General features: G+C 47.1%; 11 non-coding genes across 11 annotated transcripts; all 11 read left to right on the forward strand.

Moving 5' to 3' along the window:
- Positions 1-560: 560 nt before the first annotated feature.
- LOC139068182 (5S ribosomal RNA) lies at positions 561-679 on the forward strand. Its single transcript, XR_011519781.1, has one exon. It is a non-coding gene; the product is annotated as a 5S ribosomal RNA (ribosomal RNA).
- A 1,260-nt stretch (positions 680-1,939) lies between these two features.
- On the forward strand, positions 1,940-2,058 carry LOC139066693 (5S ribosomal RNA). Its single transcript, XR_011519582.1, has one exon. It is a non-coding gene; the product is annotated as a 5S ribosomal RNA (ribosomal RNA).
- A 1,260-nt stretch (positions 2,059-3,318) lies between these two features.
- Positions 3,319-3,437, forward strand: LOC139066703 (5S ribosomal RNA). Its single transcript, XR_011519583.1, has one exon. It is a non-coding gene; the product is annotated as a 5S ribosomal RNA (ribosomal RNA).
- A 1,260-nt stretch (positions 3,438-4,697) lies between these two features.
- LOC139068198 (5S ribosomal RNA) lies at positions 4,698-4,816 on the forward strand. Its single transcript, XR_011519797.1, has one exon. It is a non-coding gene; the product is annotated as a 5S ribosomal RNA (ribosomal RNA).
- Positions 4,817-6,076: 1,260 nt separating this feature from the next.
- On the forward strand, positions 6,077-6,195 carry LOC139066713 (5S ribosomal RNA). Its single transcript, XR_011519584.1, has one exon. It is a non-coding gene; the product is annotated as a 5S ribosomal RNA (ribosomal RNA).
- A 1,261-nt stretch (positions 6,196-7,456) lies between these two features.
- On the forward strand, positions 7,457-7,575 carry LOC139066724 (5S ribosomal RNA). Its single transcript, XR_011519585.1, has one exon. It is a non-coding gene; the product is annotated as a 5S ribosomal RNA (ribosomal RNA).
- Positions 7,576-8,836: 1,261 nt separating this feature from the next.
- Positions 8,837-8,955, forward strand: LOC139066731 (5S ribosomal RNA). The gene has a single exon (XR_011519586.1). It is a non-coding gene; the product is annotated as a 5S ribosomal RNA (ribosomal RNA).
- Positions 8,956-10,216: 1,261 nt separating this feature from the next.
- LOC139068235 (5S ribosomal RNA) lies at positions 10,217-10,335 on the forward strand. The gene has a single exon (XR_011519834.1). It is a non-coding gene; the product is annotated as a 5S ribosomal RNA (ribosomal RNA).
- Positions 10,336-11,596: 1,261 nt separating this feature from the next.
- Positions 11,597-11,715, forward strand: LOC139068157 (5S ribosomal RNA). The gene has a single exon (XR_011519756.1). It is a non-coding gene; the product is annotated as a 5S ribosomal RNA (ribosomal RNA).
- A 4,625-nt stretch (positions 11,716-16,340) lies between these two features.
- On the forward strand, positions 16,341-16,459 carry LOC139068336 (5S ribosomal RNA). Its single transcript, XR_011519935.1, has one exon. It is a non-coding gene; the product is annotated as a 5S ribosomal RNA (ribosomal RNA).
- Positions 16,460-17,719: 1,260 nt separating this feature from the next.
- LOC139068158 (5S ribosomal RNA) lies at positions 17,720-17,838 on the forward strand. The gene has a single exon (XR_011519757.1). It is a non-coding gene; the product is annotated as a 5S ribosomal RNA (ribosomal RNA).
- Positions 17,839-18,592: the final 754 nt, after the last annotated feature.

Consider the following 18,592-nt stretch of genomic DNA (forward strand, 5'->3'; position numbering starts at 1 on the left):
AATGGCATCAAAATGCACCAATAGGTCTTTTCCACAAAGACCCAAATAGGTTGTTGGAGAAACACATTGCAATTTATTGCTGCCAAACACAAGAAAAGCTGAACTCACAAACTAAGAAAAATCGGGCGCCAGCCGGCCGGCACCTGTTTGCAAGGATTTCACCCACAGAGCCCGGCCAGACGCAGCCCGAACAGGGGGGCGTGGGTCCCACTTTCCATGGGCCCACCACTCATAGGAGGGACAAAGGAAAAACGAGGTACTTCTCTCAACTGAGGTGAAGGTGGCCTTTTTGTACATCCAAATGTTAAATAATATCGTTTGTACTTTCTGACGTCTGCGATGTGAACAAATTTGGATTAAAGCGCATGAACCTATTCTACTGTGTCACTACACAAGCTCCCCTCTCCGCTTTCGCCCACGGAGCCCGGCCAGACACAGCTCAAACTGGGGATGAGGGCGGTTTACTGGAAAGGCCTCAAATTGCAGCATTCCATTCAATGGCAGCCAAGGGCACAACTGTCTCTGCACCCATAAAACGGAGGACGGAAGGACAAGCCTTCGCTTACGGCCATACCACCCTGAACACGCCCGATCTCGTCTGATCTCGGAAGCTAAGCAGGGTCGGGCCTGGTTAGTACTTGGATGGGAGACCGCCTGGGAATACCAGGTGCTGTTAGCTTTTGTCCTTGTCTTTTGAGCCAGCAGAGGGTGCTGTTACGCACTCGCCCTTCTGAGGAACAACACCTTACAGACCTCAAACAGTTACAACAGCATATTGCACTTTTCCTTAACCCTTTCATGCATAATAGTCACTCAAGTGGACAGGTACTCAAAATTGTTATTTATTTATTTTTGCTATTAAGCACAGCTGTTGAAGACTTTATTGCATTTGAGCACCTCCATTTGGACTTTGGTAAGCCAAGCCAACATATTTCATGTTCAGATTGCACGCTGTTCACTGAGGTGGACATGTAATAAATTATTTGTAAATTATACATTTTTACAAAAAATATTTGTTGAAATTTGTTTCATTCACACCTAAAGATGAATCAAAAAATTGTTAAAAAAAATCATGGTTGAAGATTTCATAATTCATGCATCAAAGGGTTAACACAGAAATGTCAAAAAGCCCATTCCCTGGGGCAATCAGGTTTTAAAAGAGCGTTTCTTCTTCAATACGTTCACATTTTACTTCCCAAGTTGCAATAGAGAAAATCCAACTCATCTATCTGTGACTTACTTGCAATTCAGGGATCTAACTAAAGATTGTCATTAAGATTTCGTTCCGGAGCAAGGCTCTGCAGCCTGCGGCCATGATGGCACGTCGCAAGTCTTTGCCGCTACGCTACCAGCTAAAAGAAATGTGGGCCTTTTACTGGAATGGCATCAAAATGCACCAATAGGTCTTTTCCACAAAGACCCAAATAGGTTGTTGGAGAAACACATTGCAATTTATTGCTGCCAAACACAAGAAAAGCTGAACTCACAAACTAAGAAAAATCGGGCGCCAGCCGGCCGGCACCTGTTTGCAAGTATTTCACCCACAGAGCCCGGCCAGACGCAGCCCGAACAGGGGGGCGTGGGTCCCACTTTCCATGGGCCCACCACTCATAGGAGGGACAAAGGAAAAACGAGGTACTTCTCTCAACTGAGGTGAAGGTGGCCTTTTTGTACATCCAAATGTTAAATAATATCGTTTGTACTTTCTGACGTCTGCGATGTGAACAAATTTGGATTAAAGCGCATGAACCTATTCTACTGTGTCACTACACAAGCTCCCCTCTCCGCTTTCGCCCACGGAGCCCGGCCAGACACAGCTCAAACTGGGGATGAGGGCGGTTTACTGGAAAGGCCTCAAATTGCAGCATTCCATTCAATGGCAGCCAAGGGCACAACTGTCTCTGCACCCATAAAACGGAGGACGGAAGGACAAACCTTCGCTTACGGCCATACCACCCTGAACACGCCCGATCTCGTCTGATCTCGGAAGCTAAGCAGGGTCGGGCCTGGTTAGTACTTGGATGGGAGACCGCCTGGGAATACCAGGTGCTGTAAGCTTTTGTCCTTGTCTTTTGAGCCAGCAGAGGGTGCTGTTACGCACTCGCCCTTCTGAGGAACAACACCTTACAGACCTCAAACAGTTACAACAGCATATTGCACTTTTCCTTAACCCTTTCATGCATAATAGTCACTCAAGTGGACAGGTACTCAAAATTGTTATTTATTTATTTTTGCTATTAAGCACAGCTGTTGAAGACTTTATTGCATTTGAGCACCTCCATTTGGACTTTGGTAAGCCAAGCCAACATATTTCATGTTCAGATTGCACGCTGTTCACTGAGGTGGACATGTAATAAATTATTTGTAAATTATACATTTTTACAAAAAATATTTGTTGAAATTTGTTTCATTCACACCTAAAGATGAATCAAAAAATTGTTAAAAAAAATCATGGTTGAAGATTTCATAATTCATGCATCAAAGGGTTAACACAGAAATGTCAAAAAGCCCATTCCCTGGGGCAATCAGGTTTTAAAAGAGCGTTTCTTCTTCAATACGTTCACATTTTACTTCCCAAGTTGCAATAGAGAAAATCCAACTCATCTATCTGTGACTTACTTGCAATTCAGGGATCTAACTAAAGATTGTCATTAAGATTTCGTTCCGGAGCAAGGCTCTGCAGCCTGCGGCCATGATGGCACGTCGCAAGTCTTTGCCGCTACGCTACCAGCTAAAAGAAATGTGGGCCTTTTACTGGAATGGCATCAAAATGCACCAATAGGTCTTTTCCACAAAGACCCAAATAGGTTGTTGGAGAAACACATTGCAATTTATTGCTGCCAAACACAAGAAAAGCTGAACTCACAAACTAAGAAAAATCGGGCGCCAGCCGGCCGGCACCTGTTTGCAAGGATTTCACCCACAGAGCCCGGCCAGACGCAGCCCGAACAGGGGGGCGTGGGTCCCACTTTCCATGGGCCCACCACTCATAGGAGGGACAAAGGAAAAACGAGGTACTTCTCTCAACTGAGGTGAAGGTGGCCTTTTTGTACATCCAAATGTTAAATAATATCGTTTGTACTTTCTGACGTCTGCGATGTGAACAAATTTGGATTAAAGCGCATGAACCTATTCTACTGTGTCACTACACAAGCTCCCCTCTCCGCTTTCGCCCACGGAGCCCGGCCAGACACAGCTCAAACTGGGGATGAGGGCGGTTTACTGGAAAGGCCTCAAATTGCAGCATTCCATTCAATGGCAGCCAAGGGCACAACTGTCTCTGCACCCATAAAACGGAGGACGGAAGGACAAGCCTTCGCTTACGGCCATACCACCCTGAACACGCCCGATCTCGTCTGATCTCGGAAGCTAAGCAGGGTCGGGCCTGGTTAGTACTTGGATGGGAGACCGCCTGGGAATACCAGGTGCTGTAAGCTTTTGTCCTTGTCTTTTGAGCCAGCAGAGGGTGCTGTTACGCACTCGCCCTTCTGAGGAACAACACCTTACAGACCTCAAACAGTTACAACAGCATATTGCACTTTTCCTTAACCCTTTCATGCATAATAGTCACTCAAGTGGACAGGTACTCAAAATTGTTATTTATTTATTTTTGCTATTAAGCACAGCTGTTGAAGACTTTATTGCATTTGAGCACCTCCATTTGGACTTTGGTAAGCCAAGTCAACATATTTCATGTTCAGATTGCACGCTGTTCACTGAGGTGGACATGTAATAAATTATTTGTAAATTATACATTTTTACAAAAAATATTTGTTGAAATTTGTTTCATTCACACCTAAAGATGAATCAAAAAATTGTTAAAAAAAATCATGGTTGAAGATTTCATAATTCATGCATCAAAGGGTTAACACAGAAATGTCAAAAAGCCCATTCCCTGGGGCAATCAGGTTTTAAAAGAGCGTTTCTTCTTCAATACGTTCACATTTTACTTCCCAAGTTGCAATAGAGAAAATCCAACTCATCTATCTGTGACTTACTTGCAATTCAGGGATCTAACTAAAGATTGTCATTAAGATTTCGTTCCGGAGCAAGGCTCTGCAGCCTGCGGCCATGATGGCACGTCGCAAGTCTTTGCCGCTACGCTACCAGCTAAAAGAAATGTGGGCCTTTTACTGGAATGGCATCAAAATGCACCAATAGGTCTTTTCCACAAAGACCCAAATAGGTTGTTGGAGAAACACATTGCAATTTATTGCTGCCAAACACAAGAAAAGCTGAACTCACAAACTAAGAAAAATCGGGCGCCAGCCGGCCGGCACCTGTTTGCAAGGATTTCACCCACAGAGCCCGGCCAGACGCAGCCCGAACAGGGGGGCGTGGGTCCCACTTTCCATGGGCCCACCACTCATAGGAGGGACAAAGGAAAAACGAGGTACTTCTCTCAACTGAGGTGAAGGTGGCCTTTTTGTACATCCAAATGTTAAATAATATCGTTTGTACTTTCTGACGTCTGCGATGTGAACAAATTTGGATTAAAGCGCATGAACCTATTCTACTGTGTCACTACACAAGCTCCCCTCTCCGCTTTCGCCCACGGAGCCCGGCCAGACACAGCTCAAACTGGGGATGAGGGCGGTTTACTGGAAATGCCTCAAATTGCAGCATTCCATTCAATGGCAGCCAAGGGCACAACTGTCTCTGCACCCATAAAACGGAGGACGGAAGGACAGGCCTTCGCTTACGGCCATACCACCCTGAACACGCCCGATCTCGTCTGATCTCGGAAGCTAAGCAGGGTCGGGCCTGGTTCGTACTTGGATGGGAGACCGCCTGGGAATACCAGGTGCTGTAAGCTTTTGTCCTTGTCTTTTGAGCCAGCAGAGGGTGCTGTTACGCACTCGCCCTTCTGAGGAACAACACCTTACAGACCTCAAACAGTTACAACAGCATATTGCACTTTTCCTTAACCCTTTCATGCATAATAGTCACTCAAGTGGACAGGTACTCAAAATTGTTATTTATTTATTTTTGCTATTAAGCACAGCTGTTGAAGACTTTATTGCATTTGAGCACCTCCATTTGGACTTTGGTAAGCCAAGCCAACATATTTCATGTTCAGATTGCACGCTGTTCACTGAGGTGGACATGTAATAAATTATTTGTAAATTATACATTTTTACAAAAAATATTTGTTGAAATTTGTTTCATTCACACCTAAAGATGAATCAAAAAATTGTTAAAAAAAAATCATGGTTGAAGATTTCATAATTCATGCATCAAAGGGTTAACACAGAAATGTCAAAAAGCCCATTCCCTGGGGCAATCAGGTTTTAAAAGAGCGTTTCTTCTTCAATACGTTCACATTTTACTTCCCAAGTTGCAATAGAGAAAATCCAACTCATCTATCTGTGACTTACTTGCAATTCAGGGATCTAACTAAAGATTGTCATTAAGATTTCGTTCCGGAGCAAGGCTCTGCAGCCCGGGCCATGATGGCACGCCGCAAGTCTTTGCCGCTACGCTACCAGCTAAAAGAAATGTGGGCCTTTTACTGGAATGGCATCAAAATGCACCAATAGGTCTTTTCCACAAAGACCCAAATAGGTTGTTGGAGAAACACATTGCAATTTATTGCTGCCAAACACAAGAAAAGCTGAACTCACAAACTAAGAAAAATCGGGCGCCAGCCGGCCGGCACCTGTTTGCAAGGATTTCACCCACAGAGCCCGGCCAGACGCAGCCCGAACAGGGGGGCGTGGGTCCCACTTTCCATGGGCCCACCACTCATAGGAGGGACAAAGGAAAAACGAGGTACTTCCCTCAACTGAGGTGAAGGTGGCCTTTTTGTACATCCAAATGTTAAATAATATCGTTTGTACTTTCTGACGTCTGCAATGTGAACAAATTTGGATTAAAGCGCATGAACCTATTCTACTGTGTCACTACACAAGCTCCCCTCTCCGCTTTCGCCCACGGAGCCCGGCCAGACACAGCTCAAACTGGGGATGAGGGCGGTTTACTGGAAAGGCCTCAAATTGCAGCATTCCATTCAATGGCAGCCAAGGGCACAACTGTCTCTGCACCCATAAAATGGAGGACGGAAGGACAAGCCTTCGCTTACGGCCATACCACCCTGAACACGCCCGATCTCGTCTGATCTCGGAAGCTAAGCAGGGTCGGGCCTGGTTAGTACTTGGATGGGAGACCGCCTGGGAATACCAGGTGCTGTAAGCTTTTGTCCTTGTCTTTTGAGCCAGCAGAGGGTGCTGTTACGCACTCGCCCTTCTGAGGAACAACACCTTACAGACCTCAAACAGTTACAACAGCATATTGCACTTTTCCTTAACCCTTTCATGCATAATAGTCACTCAAGTGGACAGGTACTCAAAATTGTTATTTATTTATTTTTGCTATTAAGCACAGCTGTTGAAGACTTTATTGCATTTGAGCACCTCCATTTGGACTTTGGTAAGCCAAGCCAACATATTTCATGTTCAGATTGCACGCTGTTCACTGAGGTGGACATGTAATAAATTATTTGTAAATTATACATTTTTACAAAAAATATTTGTTGAAATTTGTTTCATTCACACCTAAAGATGAATCAAAAAATTGTTAAAAAAAAATCATGGTTGAAGATTTCATAATTCATGCATCAAAGGGTTAACACAGAAATGTCAAAAAGCCCATTCCCTGGGGCAATCAGGTTTTAAAAGAGCGTTTCTTCTTCAATACGTTCACATTTTACTTCCCAAGTTGCAATAGAGAAAATCCAACTCATCTATCTGTGACTTACTTGCAATTCAGGGATCTAACTAAAGATTGTCATTAAGATTTCGTTCCGGAGCAAGGCTCTGCAGCCTGCGGCCATGATGGCACGTCGCAAGTCTTTGCCGCTACGCTACCAGCTAAAAGAAATGTGGGCCTTTTACTGGAATGGCATCAAAATGCACCAATAGGTCTTTTCCACAAAGACCCAAATAGGTTGTTGGAGAAACACATTGCAATTTATTGCTGCCAAACACAAGAAAAGCTGAACTCACAAACTAAGAAAAATCGGGCGCCAGCCGGCCGGCACCTGTTTGCAAGGATTTCACCCACAGAGCCCGGCCAGACGCAGCCCGAACAGGGGGGCGTGGGTCCCACTTTCCATGGGCCCACCACTCATAGGAGGGACAAAGGAAAAACGAGGTACTTCTCTCAACTGAGGTGAAGGTGGCCTTTTTGTACATCCAAATGTTAAATAATATCGTTTGTACTTTCTGACGTCTGCGATGTGAACAAATTTGGATTAAAGCGCATGAACCTATTCTACTGTGTCACTACACAAGCTCCCCTCTCCGCTTTCGCCCACGGAGCCCGGCCAGACACAGCTCAAACTGGGGATGAGGGCGGTTTACTGGAAAGGCCTCAAATTGCAGCATTCCATTCAATGGCAGCCAAGGGCACAACTGTCTCTGCACCCATAAAACGGAGGACGGAAGGACAAGCCTTCGCTTACGGCCATACCACCCTGAACACGCCCGATCTCGTCTGATCTCGGAAGCTAAGCAGGGTCGGGCCTGGTTAGTACTTGGATGGGAGACCGCCTGGGAATACCAGGTGCTGTAAGCTTTTGTCCTTGTCTTTTGAGCCAGCAGAGGGTGCTGTTACGCACTCGCCCTTCTGAGGAACAACACCTTACAGACCTCAAACAGTTACAACAGCATATTGCACTTTTCCTTAACCCTTTCATGCATAATAGTCACTCAAGTGGACAGGTACTCAAAATTGTTATTTATTTATTTTTGCTATTAAGCACAGCTGTTGAAGACTTTATTGCATTTGAGCACCTCCATTTGGACTTTGGTAAGCCAAGCCAACATATTTCATGTTCAGATTGCACGCTGTTCACTGAGGTGGACATGTAATAAATTATTTGTAAATTATACATTTTTACAAAAAATATTTGTTGAAATTTGTTTCATTCACACCTAAAGATGAATCAAAAAATTGTTAAAAAAAAATCATGGTTGAAGATTTCATAATTCATGCATCAAAGGGTTAACACAGAAATGTCAAAAAGCCCATTCCCTGGGGCAATCAGGTTTTAAAAGAGCGTTTCTTCTTCAATACGTTCACATTTTACTTCCCAAGTTGCAATAGAGAAAATCCAACTCATCTATCTGTGACTTACTTGCAATTCAGGGATCTAACTAAAGATTGTCATTAAGATTTCGTTCCGGAGCAAGGCTCTGCAGCCTGCGGCCATGATGGCACGTCGCAAGTCTTTGCCGCTACGCTACCAGCTAAAAGAAATGTGGGCCTTTTACTGGAATGGCATCAAAATGCACCAATAGGTCTTTTCCACAAAGACCCAAATAGGTTGTTGGAGAAACACATTGCAATTTATTGCTGCCAAACACAAGAAAAGCTGAACTCACAAACTAAGAAAAATCGGGCGCCAGCCGGCCGGCACCTGTTTGCAAGGATTTCACCCACAGAGCCCGGCCAGACGCAGCCCGAACAGGGGGGCGTGGGTCCCACTTTCCATGGGCCCACCACTCATAGGAGGGACAAAGGAAAAACGAGGTACTTCTCTCAACTGAGGTGAAGGTGGCCTTTTTGTACATCCAAATGTTAAATAATATCGTTTGTACTTTCTGACGTCTGCGATGTGAACAAATTTGGATTAAAGCGCATGAACCTATTCTACTGTGTCACTACACAAGCTCCCCTCCCCGCTTTCGCCCACGGAGCCCGGCCAGACACAGCTCAAACTGGGGATGAGGGCGGTTTACTGGAAAGGCCTCAAATTGCAGCATTCCATTCAATGGCAGCCAAGGGCACAACTGTCTCTGCACCCATAAAACGGAGGACGGAAGGACAAGCCTTCGCTTACGGCCATACCACCCTGAACACGCCCGATCTCGTCTGATCTCGGAAGCTAAGCAGGGTCGGGCCTGGTTAGTACTTGGATGGGAGACCGCCTGGGAATACCAGGTGCTGTAAGCTTTTGTCCTTGTCTTTTGAGCCTGCAGAGGGTGCTGTTACGCACTCGCCCTTCTGAGGAACAACACCTTACAGACCTCAAACAGTTACAACAGCATATTGCACTTTTCCTTAACCCTTTCATGCATAATAGTCACTCAAGTGGACAGGTACTCAAAATTGTTATTTATTTATTTTTGCTATTAAGCACAGCTGTTGAAGACTTTATTGCATTTGAGCACCTCCATTTGGACTTTGGTAAGCCAAGCCAACATATTTCATGTTCAGATTGCACGCTGTTCACTGAGGTGGACATGTAATAAATTATTTGTAAATTATACATTTTTACAAAAAATATTTGTTGAAATTTGTTTCATTCACACCTAAAGATGAATCAAAAAATTGTTAAAAAAAAATCATGGTTGAAGATTTCATAATTCATGCATCAAAGGGTTAACACAGAAATGTCAAAAAGCCCATTCCCTGGGGCAATCAGGTTTTAAAAGAGCGTTTCTTCTTCAATACGTTCACATTTTACTTCCCAAGTTGCAATAGAGAAAATCCAACTCATCTATCTGTGACTTACTTGCAATTCAGGGATCTAACTAAAGATTGTCATTAAGATTTCGCTCCGGAGCAAGGCTCTGCAGCCTGCGGCCATGATGGCACGTCGCAAGTCTTTGCCGCTACGCTACCAGCTAAAAGAAATGTGGGCCTTTTACTGGAATGGCATCAAAATGCACCAATAGGTCTTTTCCACAAAGACCCAAATAGGTTGTTGGAGAAGCACATTGCAATTTATTGCTGCCAAACACAAGAAAAGCTGAACTCACAAACTAAGAAAAATCGGGCGCCAGCCGGCCGGCACCTGTTTGCAAGGATTTCACCCACAGAGCCCGGCCAGACGCAGCCCGAACAGGGGGGCGTGGGTCCCACTTTCCATGGGCCCACCACTCATAGGAGGGACAAAGGAAAAACGAGGTACTTCTCTCAACTGAGGTGAAGGTGGCCTTTTTGTACATCCAAATGTTAAATAATATCGTTTGTACTTTCTGACGTCTGCGATGTGAACAAATTTGGATTAAAGCGCATGAACCTATTCTACTGTGTCACTACACAAGCTCCCCTCCCCGCTTTCGCCCACGGAGCCCGGCCAGACACAGCTCAAACTGGGGATGAGGGCGGTTTACTGGAAAGGCCTCAAATTGCAGCATTCCATTCAATGGCAGCCAAGGGCACAACTGTCTCTGCACCCACAAAACGGAGGACGGAAGGACAAGCCTTCGCTTACGGCCATACCACCCTGAACACGCCCGATCTCGTCTGATCTCGGAAGCTAAGCAGGTTCGGGCCTGGTTAGTACTTGGATGGGAGACCGCCTGGGAATACCAGGTGCTGTAAGCTTTTGTCCTTGTCTTTTGAGCCTGCAGAGGGTGCTGTTACGCACTCGCCCTTCTGAGGAACAACACCTTACAGACCTCAAACAGTTACAACAGCATATTGCACTTTTCCTTAACCCTTTCATGCATAATAGTCACTCAAGTGGACAGGTACTCAAAATTGTTATTTATTTATTTTTGCTATTAAGCACAGCTGTTGAAGACTTTATTGCATTTGAGCACCTCCATTTGGACTTTGGTAAGCCAAGCCAACATATTTCATGTTCAGATTGCACGCTGTTCACTGAGGTGGACATGTAATAAATTATTTGTAAATTATACATTTTTACAAAAAATATTTGTTGAAATTTGTTTCATTCACACCTAAAGATGAATCAAAAAATTGTTAAAAAAAATCATGGTTGAAGATTTCATAATTCATGCATCAAAGGGTTAACACAGAAATGTCAAAAAGCCCATTCCCTGGGGCAATCAGGTTTTAAAAGAGCGTTTCTTCTTCAATACGTTCACATTTTACTTCCCAAGTTGCAATAGAGAAAATCCAACTCATCTATCTGTGACTTACTTGCAATTCAGGGATCTAACTAAAGATTGTCATTAAGATTTCGTTCCGGAGCAAGGCTCTGCAGCCTGCGGCCATGATGGCACGTCGCAAGTCTTTGCCGCTACGCTACCAGCTAAAAGAAATGTGGGCCTTTTACTGGAATGGCATCAAAATGCACCAATAGGTCTTTTCCACAAAGACCCAAATAGGTTGTTGGAGAAGCACATTGCAATTTATTGCTGCCAAACACAAGAAAATCCTGAACTCACAAACTAAGAAAAATCGGGCGCCAGCCGGCCGGCACCTGTTTGCAAGGATTTCACCCACAGAGCCCGGCCAGACGCAGCCCGAACAGGGGGGCGTGGGTCCCACTTTCCATGGGCCCACCACTCATAGGAGGGACAAAGGAAAAACGAGGTACTTCTCTCAACTGAGGTGAAGGTGGCCTTTTTGTACATCCAAATGTTAAATAATATCGTTTGTACTTTCTGACGTCTGCGATGTGAACAAATTTGGATTAAAGCGCATGAACCTATTCTACTGTGTCACTACACAAGCTCCCCTCTCCGCTTTCGCCCACGGAGCCCGGCCAGACACAGCTCAAACTGGGGATGAGGGCGGTTTACTGGAAAGGCCTCAAATTGCAGCATTCCATTCAATGGCAGCCAAGGGCACAACTGTCTCTGCACCCATAAAACGGAGGACGGAAGGACAAGCCTTCTCTTACGGCCATACCACCCTGAACACGCCCGATCTCGTCTGATCTCGGAAGCTAAGCAGGGTCGGGCCTGGTTAGTACTTGGATGGGAGACCGCCTGGGAATACCAGGTGCTGTAAGCTTTTGTCCTTGTCTTTTGAGCCAGCAGAGGGTGCTGTTACGCACTCGCCCTTCTGAGGAACAACACCTTACAGACCTCAAACAGTTACAACAGCATATTGCACTTTTCCTTAACCCTTTCATGCATAATAGTCACTCAAGTGGACAGGTACTCAAAATTGTTATTTATTTATTTTTGCTATTAAGCACAGCTGTTGAAGACTTTATTGCATTTGAGCACCTCCATTTGGACTTTGGTAAGCCAAGCCAACATATTTCATGCTCAGATTGCACGCTGTTCACTGAGGTGGACATGTAATAAATTATTTGTAAATTATACATTTTTACAAAAAATATTTGTTGAAATTTGTTTCATTCACACCTAAAGATGAATCAAAAAATTGTTTAAAAAAAATCATGGTTGAAGATTTCATAATTCATGCATCCTCCTTGAACCGTCACCTTATCGTGGTGGAGGAGTTTGAGTGCCCTAATGATCCTAGGAGCTATGTTGTCTGGGGCACTTAGTGCCCCTGGTAGGGTCTCCCATGACAAATTGGTCTTAGGTGAAGGGTGAGACAAAGAACGGTTCGAAGGATCTTTCATGGCGGTTAAAATGAAGAGTCGGAGTACCCGGCCCGGAGGGTTACCGGGGTCCCACCCTGGAGCCAGGCCTGGGGTTGGGGCCCGTGAGCGAGCGCCTGGTGGCCGGGCTTTCGCCCATGGGGCCCGGCCGGGCCCAGCCCGAACCGGATACATGGGCTCGTCCAACTGTGGACCCACCACCCGCAGGAGGAACATGAAGGGTCCGGTGCAATGCGAATCGGGTGGCAGACCAAGGCGGGAGCCTTGGCGGTCCAATCCCCGGACAAGAAAACTAGTTTTTGGGACATGGAACGTCACCTCGCTGGCGGGGAAGGAGCCGGAGCTTGTGGCAGAGGTTGAGCGGTACCGGCTAGATATAGTCGGACTCACCTCGACACATTGCATTGGCTCTGGAACCCGAGACCTGGAGAGGGGTTGGACACTCTACTTTGCTGGAGTTGCTCCGGGTGAGAGGCGGAGGGCTGGGGTTGGCTTTTTGTTAGCTCCGAGACTCTCTGCCTGTGTGTTGGGGTTTACCCCGGGGGACAAGAGGGTAGCTTCCTTGCGCCTTCGGGTCGGGGAACGGGTCCTGACTGTTGTTTGTGCTTATGGGCCAAATATCAGTTCAGAGTACCCACCCTTTTTGGAGTCCCTGGGACGAGTGCTAGATAGTGCTCCATCAGGGGACTCCATTGTCCTGCTGGGGGACTTCAATGCTCACGTGGGCAATGACAGCTTGACCTGGAGGGGTGTGATTGGGAGGAACGGCCCACCTAATCTGAACTCGAGCGGTGTTTTGTTATTGGACTTCTGTGCAAGCCGCAGTTTGGCCATAACGAACACCATGTTCGAACATAAGGATGCCCACCGGTACACTTGGTACCAGGGCAGCCTAGGTCACAGGTCGATGATAGATTTTGTAGTCGTATCATCTGACCTGCGGCCGTATGTTTTGGACACCCGAGTGAAGAGAGGGGCGGAGCTGTCAACTGATCACCACCTGGTGGTGAGTTGGATCAGATGGCAAGGGAACATGCCGCGTAGACCTGGCAGACCCAAACGCATAGTGAGGGTCTGCTGGGAACGCCTGGCAGAAGAACCTGTCAAGACGGTCTTCAACTCCCACCTCCGGCAGAGCTTTGACCACGTCCCGAGAGCAGTGGGGGACATTGAGTCCGAGTGGGCCTTGTTCCACTCTGCGATTGTCGAGGCGGCTGTTGCTAGCTGTGGCCGTAAGGTGGCCGGTGCCAGTCGTGGTGGCAACCCCCGTACCCGCTGGTGGACACCAGAGGTTCGGGGAGCCGTCAGGCTGAAGAAGGAGGCCTACAGGGCGTGGCTGGTCTGTGGGTCTCCGGAGGCAGCAGACAGGTACCGGATAGCCAAGCGGGGTGCAGCAGTGGCAGTTGCCGAGGCAAAATCTCGGGCGTGGGAGGAGTTTGGTGAGGCCATGGAGAAAGACTATCGATCGGCTCCAAAGAGGTTCTGGCAAACTGTCCGGCGCCTCAGGAGAGGAAGGCAGCAACTCGCTCACACTGTTTACAGTGGGGATGGGGAGCTGCTGACGTCAACTGAGGCTATAGTCGGACGGTGGAAGGAATACTTTGAGGAGCTCCTCAATCCCACCAATGCGCATTCCGAGGAGGAACCAGAGCTGGGAGGCCTGGGGATGGACTGTCCGATCTCGGGGGCAGAAGTTGCTGAGGTAGTCAAACAACTACACAGCGGCGGAGCCCCGGGGGCGGATGAGGTTCGTCCTGGGTATCTCAAGGCTATGGATGTTGTAGGGCTGTCATGGTTGACACGTCTCTACAACATTGCGTGGTCATCGGGGGCAGTTCCTAGGGAGTGGCAGACCGGGGAGGTGGTCCCCATCTTTAAGAAGGGTGACCTGAGGGTGTGTTCCAACTATAGGGGGATCACACTCCTCAGCCTCCCTGGAAAGGTCTACGCCAAGGTACTGGAGAGGAGGGTCCGATCGATAGTTGAATCTCAGATAGAGGAGGAGCAATGTGGTTTTCGTCCTGGCCGTGGAACTGTGGACCAGCTCTATACCCTTGCAAGGGTGATGGAGGGGGCATGGGAGTTTGCCCAACCAATCCACATGTGTTTTGTGGATTTGGAGAAGGCTTATGACCGTGTCCCCAGGGGCACCCTGTGGGGGACGCTCCAGGAGTATGGGGTGGGTGGCTTTCTGTTAAGGGCCATTCAGTCCCTTTACCAGAGGAGCGTGAGTTTGGTCCGCATAGCCGGTAGTAAGTCGGACCTGTTCCCAGTGAGGGTTGGACTCCGCCAGGGCTGCCCTTTGTCACCGGTTCTGTTCATCACTTTTATGGACAGAATTTCTAGACGCAGCCGTGGTGTGGAGTGTGTCGAGTTTGGTGGCAGGAGAATCTCGTCTCTGCTTTTTGCGGATGATGTGGTCCTCCTAGCTTCATCCAGCTCTGGCCTTCAGCTCTTGCTGGGTAGGTTCGCGGCCGAATGTGAAGCGGCTGGGATGAGGATCAGCACCTCCAAATCTGAGACCATGGTTCTCGACCGGAAAAGGGTGGCTTGCCACCTCCGGGTCGGGGGAGAGGTCCTACCTCAAGTGGAGGAGTTTAAGTATCTCGGGGTCTTGTTCACGAGTGAGGGTAGGAGGGATCGGGAGATCGACAGGCGGATTGGTTCGGCGTCTGCAGTGATGCGGACGCTGAGCCGATCTGTCGTGGGGAAGAGGGAGCTGAGCCAGAAAGCCAGGCTCTCGATTTACCAGTCGATCTACGTCCCAATCCTCACCTATGGTCATGAGCTTTGGGTAATGACCGAAAGAACGAGATCGCGGATACAAGCGGCCGAAATGAGTTTCCTCCGTAGGGTGGCCGGGCTCAGCCTTAGAGATAGGGTGAGGAGCTCGGACATTCGGGAGGGACTCGGAGTAGAACCGCTGCTCCTCCGGATCGAAAGGAGCCAGTTGAGGTGGTTTGGGCATCTGGTCAGGATGCCTCCTGGACGCCTCCCCGGGGAGGTGTTTCGGGCATGTCCTGCCGGCAGAAGGCCCCCGGGTCGACCCAGGACACGTTGGAGAGGTTACATCTCCAATCTGGTCCGGGAACGCCTTGGGGTCCTGCCGGAGGAGCTGGTGGACAAGGCCGGGGAGAGGACGGCCTGGAGCTCCCTAGTTGGGATGCTGCCCCCGCGACCCGGACCCGGATAAGCGGAGGAAGACGAGACGAGACGAGATGCATCAAAGGGTTAACACAGAAATGTCAAAAAGCCCATTCCCTGGGGCAATCAGGTTTTAAAAGAGCGTTTCTTCTTCAATACGTTCACATTTTACTTCCCAAGTTGCAATAGAGAAAATCCAACTCATCTATCTGTGACTTACTTGCAATTCAGGGATCTAACTAAAGATTGTCATTAAGATTTCGTTCCGGAGCAAGGCTCTGCAGCCTGCGGCCATGATGGCACGTCGCAAGTCTTTGCCGCTACGCTACCAGCTAAAAGAAATGTGGGCCTTTTACTGGAATGGCATCAAAATGCACCAATAGGTCTTTTCCACAAAGACCCAAATAGGTTGTTGGAGAAACACATTGCAATTTATTGCTGCCAAACACAAGAAAAGCTGAACTCACAAACTAAGAAAAATCGGGCGCCAGCCGGCCGGCACCTGTTTGCAAGGATTTCACCCACAGAGCCCGGCCAGACGCAGCCCGAACAGGGGGGCGTGGGTCCCACTTTCCATGGGCCCACCACTCATAGGAGGGACAAAGGAAAAACGAGGTACTTCTCTCAACTGAGGTGAAGGTGGCCTTTTTGTACATCCAAATGTTAAATAATATCGTTTGTACTTTCTGACGTCTGCGATGTGAACAAATTTGGATTAAAGCGCATGAACCTATTCTACTGTGTCACTACACAAGCTCCCCTCTCCGCTTTCGCCCACGGAGCCCGGCCAGACACAGCTCAAACTGGGGATGAGGGCGGTTTACTGGAAAGGCCTCAAATTGCAGCATTCCATTCAATGGCAGCCAAGGGCACAACTGTCTAAGGACCCATTAAACGGAGGACGGAAGGACAAGCCTTTGCATACGGCCATACCACCCTGAACTCGCACGATCTCGTTTGATCTCGGAAGCTAAGCAGGGTCGGGCCTGGTTAGTACTTGGATGGGAGACCGCCTGGGAATACCAGGTGCTGTAAGATTTTGTCCTTGTCTTTTGAGCCAGCAGAGGGTGCTGTTACGCACTCGCCCTTCTGAGGAACAACACCTTACAGACCTCAAACAGTTACAACAGCATATTGCACTTTTCCTTAACCCTTTCATGCATAATAGTCACTCAAGTGGACAGGTACTCAAAATTGTTATTTATTTATTTTTGCTATTAAGCACAGCTGTTGAAGACTTTATTGCATTTGAGCACCTCCATTTGGACTTTGGTAAGCCAAGCCAACATATTTCATGTTCAGATTGCACGCTGTTCACTGAGGTGGACATGTAATAAATTATTTGTAAATTATACATTTTTACAAAAAATATTTGTTGAAATTTGTTTCATTCTCACCTAAAGATGAATCAAAAAATTGTTAAAAAAAATCATGGTTGAAGATTTCATAATTCATGCATCAAAGGGTTAACACAGAAATGTCAAAAAGCCCATTCCCTGGGGCAATCAGGTTTTAAAAGAGCGTTTCTTCTTCAATACGTTCACATTTTACTTCCCAAGTTGCAATAGAGAAAATCCAACTCATCTATCTGTGACTTACTTGCAATTCAGGGATCTAACTAAAGATTGTCATTAAGATTTCGTTCCGGAGCAAGGCTCTGCAGCCTGCGGCCATGATGGCACGTCGCAAGTCTTTGCCGCTACGCTACCAGCTAAAAGAAATGTGGGCCTTTTACTGGAATGGCATCAAAATGCACCAATAGGTCTTTTCCACAAAGACCCAAATAGGTTGTTGGAGAAACACATTGCAATTTATTGCTGCCAAACACAAGAAAAGCTGAACTCACAAACTAAGAAAAATCGGGCGCCAGCCGGCCGGCACCTGTTTGCAAGGATTTCACCCACAGAGCCCGGCCAGACGCAGCCCGAACAGGGGGGCGTGGGTCCCACTTTCCATGGGCCCACCACTCATAGGAGGGACAAAGGAAAAACGAGGTACTTCTCTCAACTGAGGTGAAGGTGGCCTTTTTGTACATCCAAATGTTAAATAATATCGTTTGTACTTTCTGACGTCTGCGATGTGAACAAATTTGGATTAAAGCGCATGAACCTATTCTACTGTGTCACTACACAAGCTCCCCTCTCCGCTTTCGCCCACGGAGCCCGGCCAGACACAGCTCAAACTGGGGATGAGGGCGGTTTACTGGAAAGGCCTCAAATTGCAGCATTCCATTCAATGGCAGCCAAGGGCACAACTGTCTCTGCACCCATAAAACGGAGGACGGAAGGACAAGCCTTCTCTTACGGCCATACCACCCTGAACACGCCCGATCTCGTCTGATCTCGGAAGCTAAGCAGGGTCGGGCCTGGTTAGTACTTGGATGGGAGACCGCCTGGGAATACCAGGTGCTGTAAGCTTTTGTCCTTGTCTTTTGAGCCAGCAGAGGGTGCTGTTACGCACTCGCCCTTCTGAGGAACAACACCTTACAGACCTCAAACAGTTACAACAGCATATTGCACTTTTCCTTAACCCTTTCATGCATAATAGTCACTCAAGTGGACAGGTACTCAAAATTGTTATTTATTTATTTTTGCTATTAAGCACAGCTGTTGAAGACTTTATTGCATTTGAGCACCTCCATTTGGACTTTGGTAAGCCAAGCCAACATATTTCATGCTCAGATTGCACGCTGTTCACTGAGGTGGACATGTAATAAATTATTTGTAAATTATACATTTTTACAAAAAATATTTGTTGAAATTTGTTTCATTCACACCTAAAGATGAATCAAAAAATTGTTTAAAAAAAATCATGGTTGAAGATTTCATAATTCATGCATCAAAGGGTTAACACAGAAATGTCAAAAAGCCCATTCCCTGGGGCAATCAGGTTTTAAAAGAGCGTTTCTTCTTCAATACGTTCACATTTTACTTCCCAAGTTGCAATAGAGAAAATCCAACTCATCTATCTGTGACTTACTTGCAATTCAGGGATCTAACTAAAGATTGTCATTAAGATTTCGTTCCGGAGCAAGGCTCTGCAGCCTGCGGCCATGATGGCACGTCGCAAGTCTTTGCCGCTACGCTACCAGCTAAAAGAAATGTGGGCCTTTTACTGGAATGGCATCAAAATGCACCAATAGGTCTTTTCCACAAAGACCCAAATAGGTTG

Source organism: Nothobranchius furzeri, chromosome 2, assembly GCF_043380555.1.
Source record: "Nothobranchius furzeri strain GRZ-AD chromosome 2, NfurGRZ-RIMD1, whole genome shotgun sequence".
Lineage (NCBI taxonomy): Eukaryota > Metazoa > Chordata > Actinopteri > Cyprinodontiformes > Nothobranchiidae > Nothobranchius > Nothobranchius furzeri.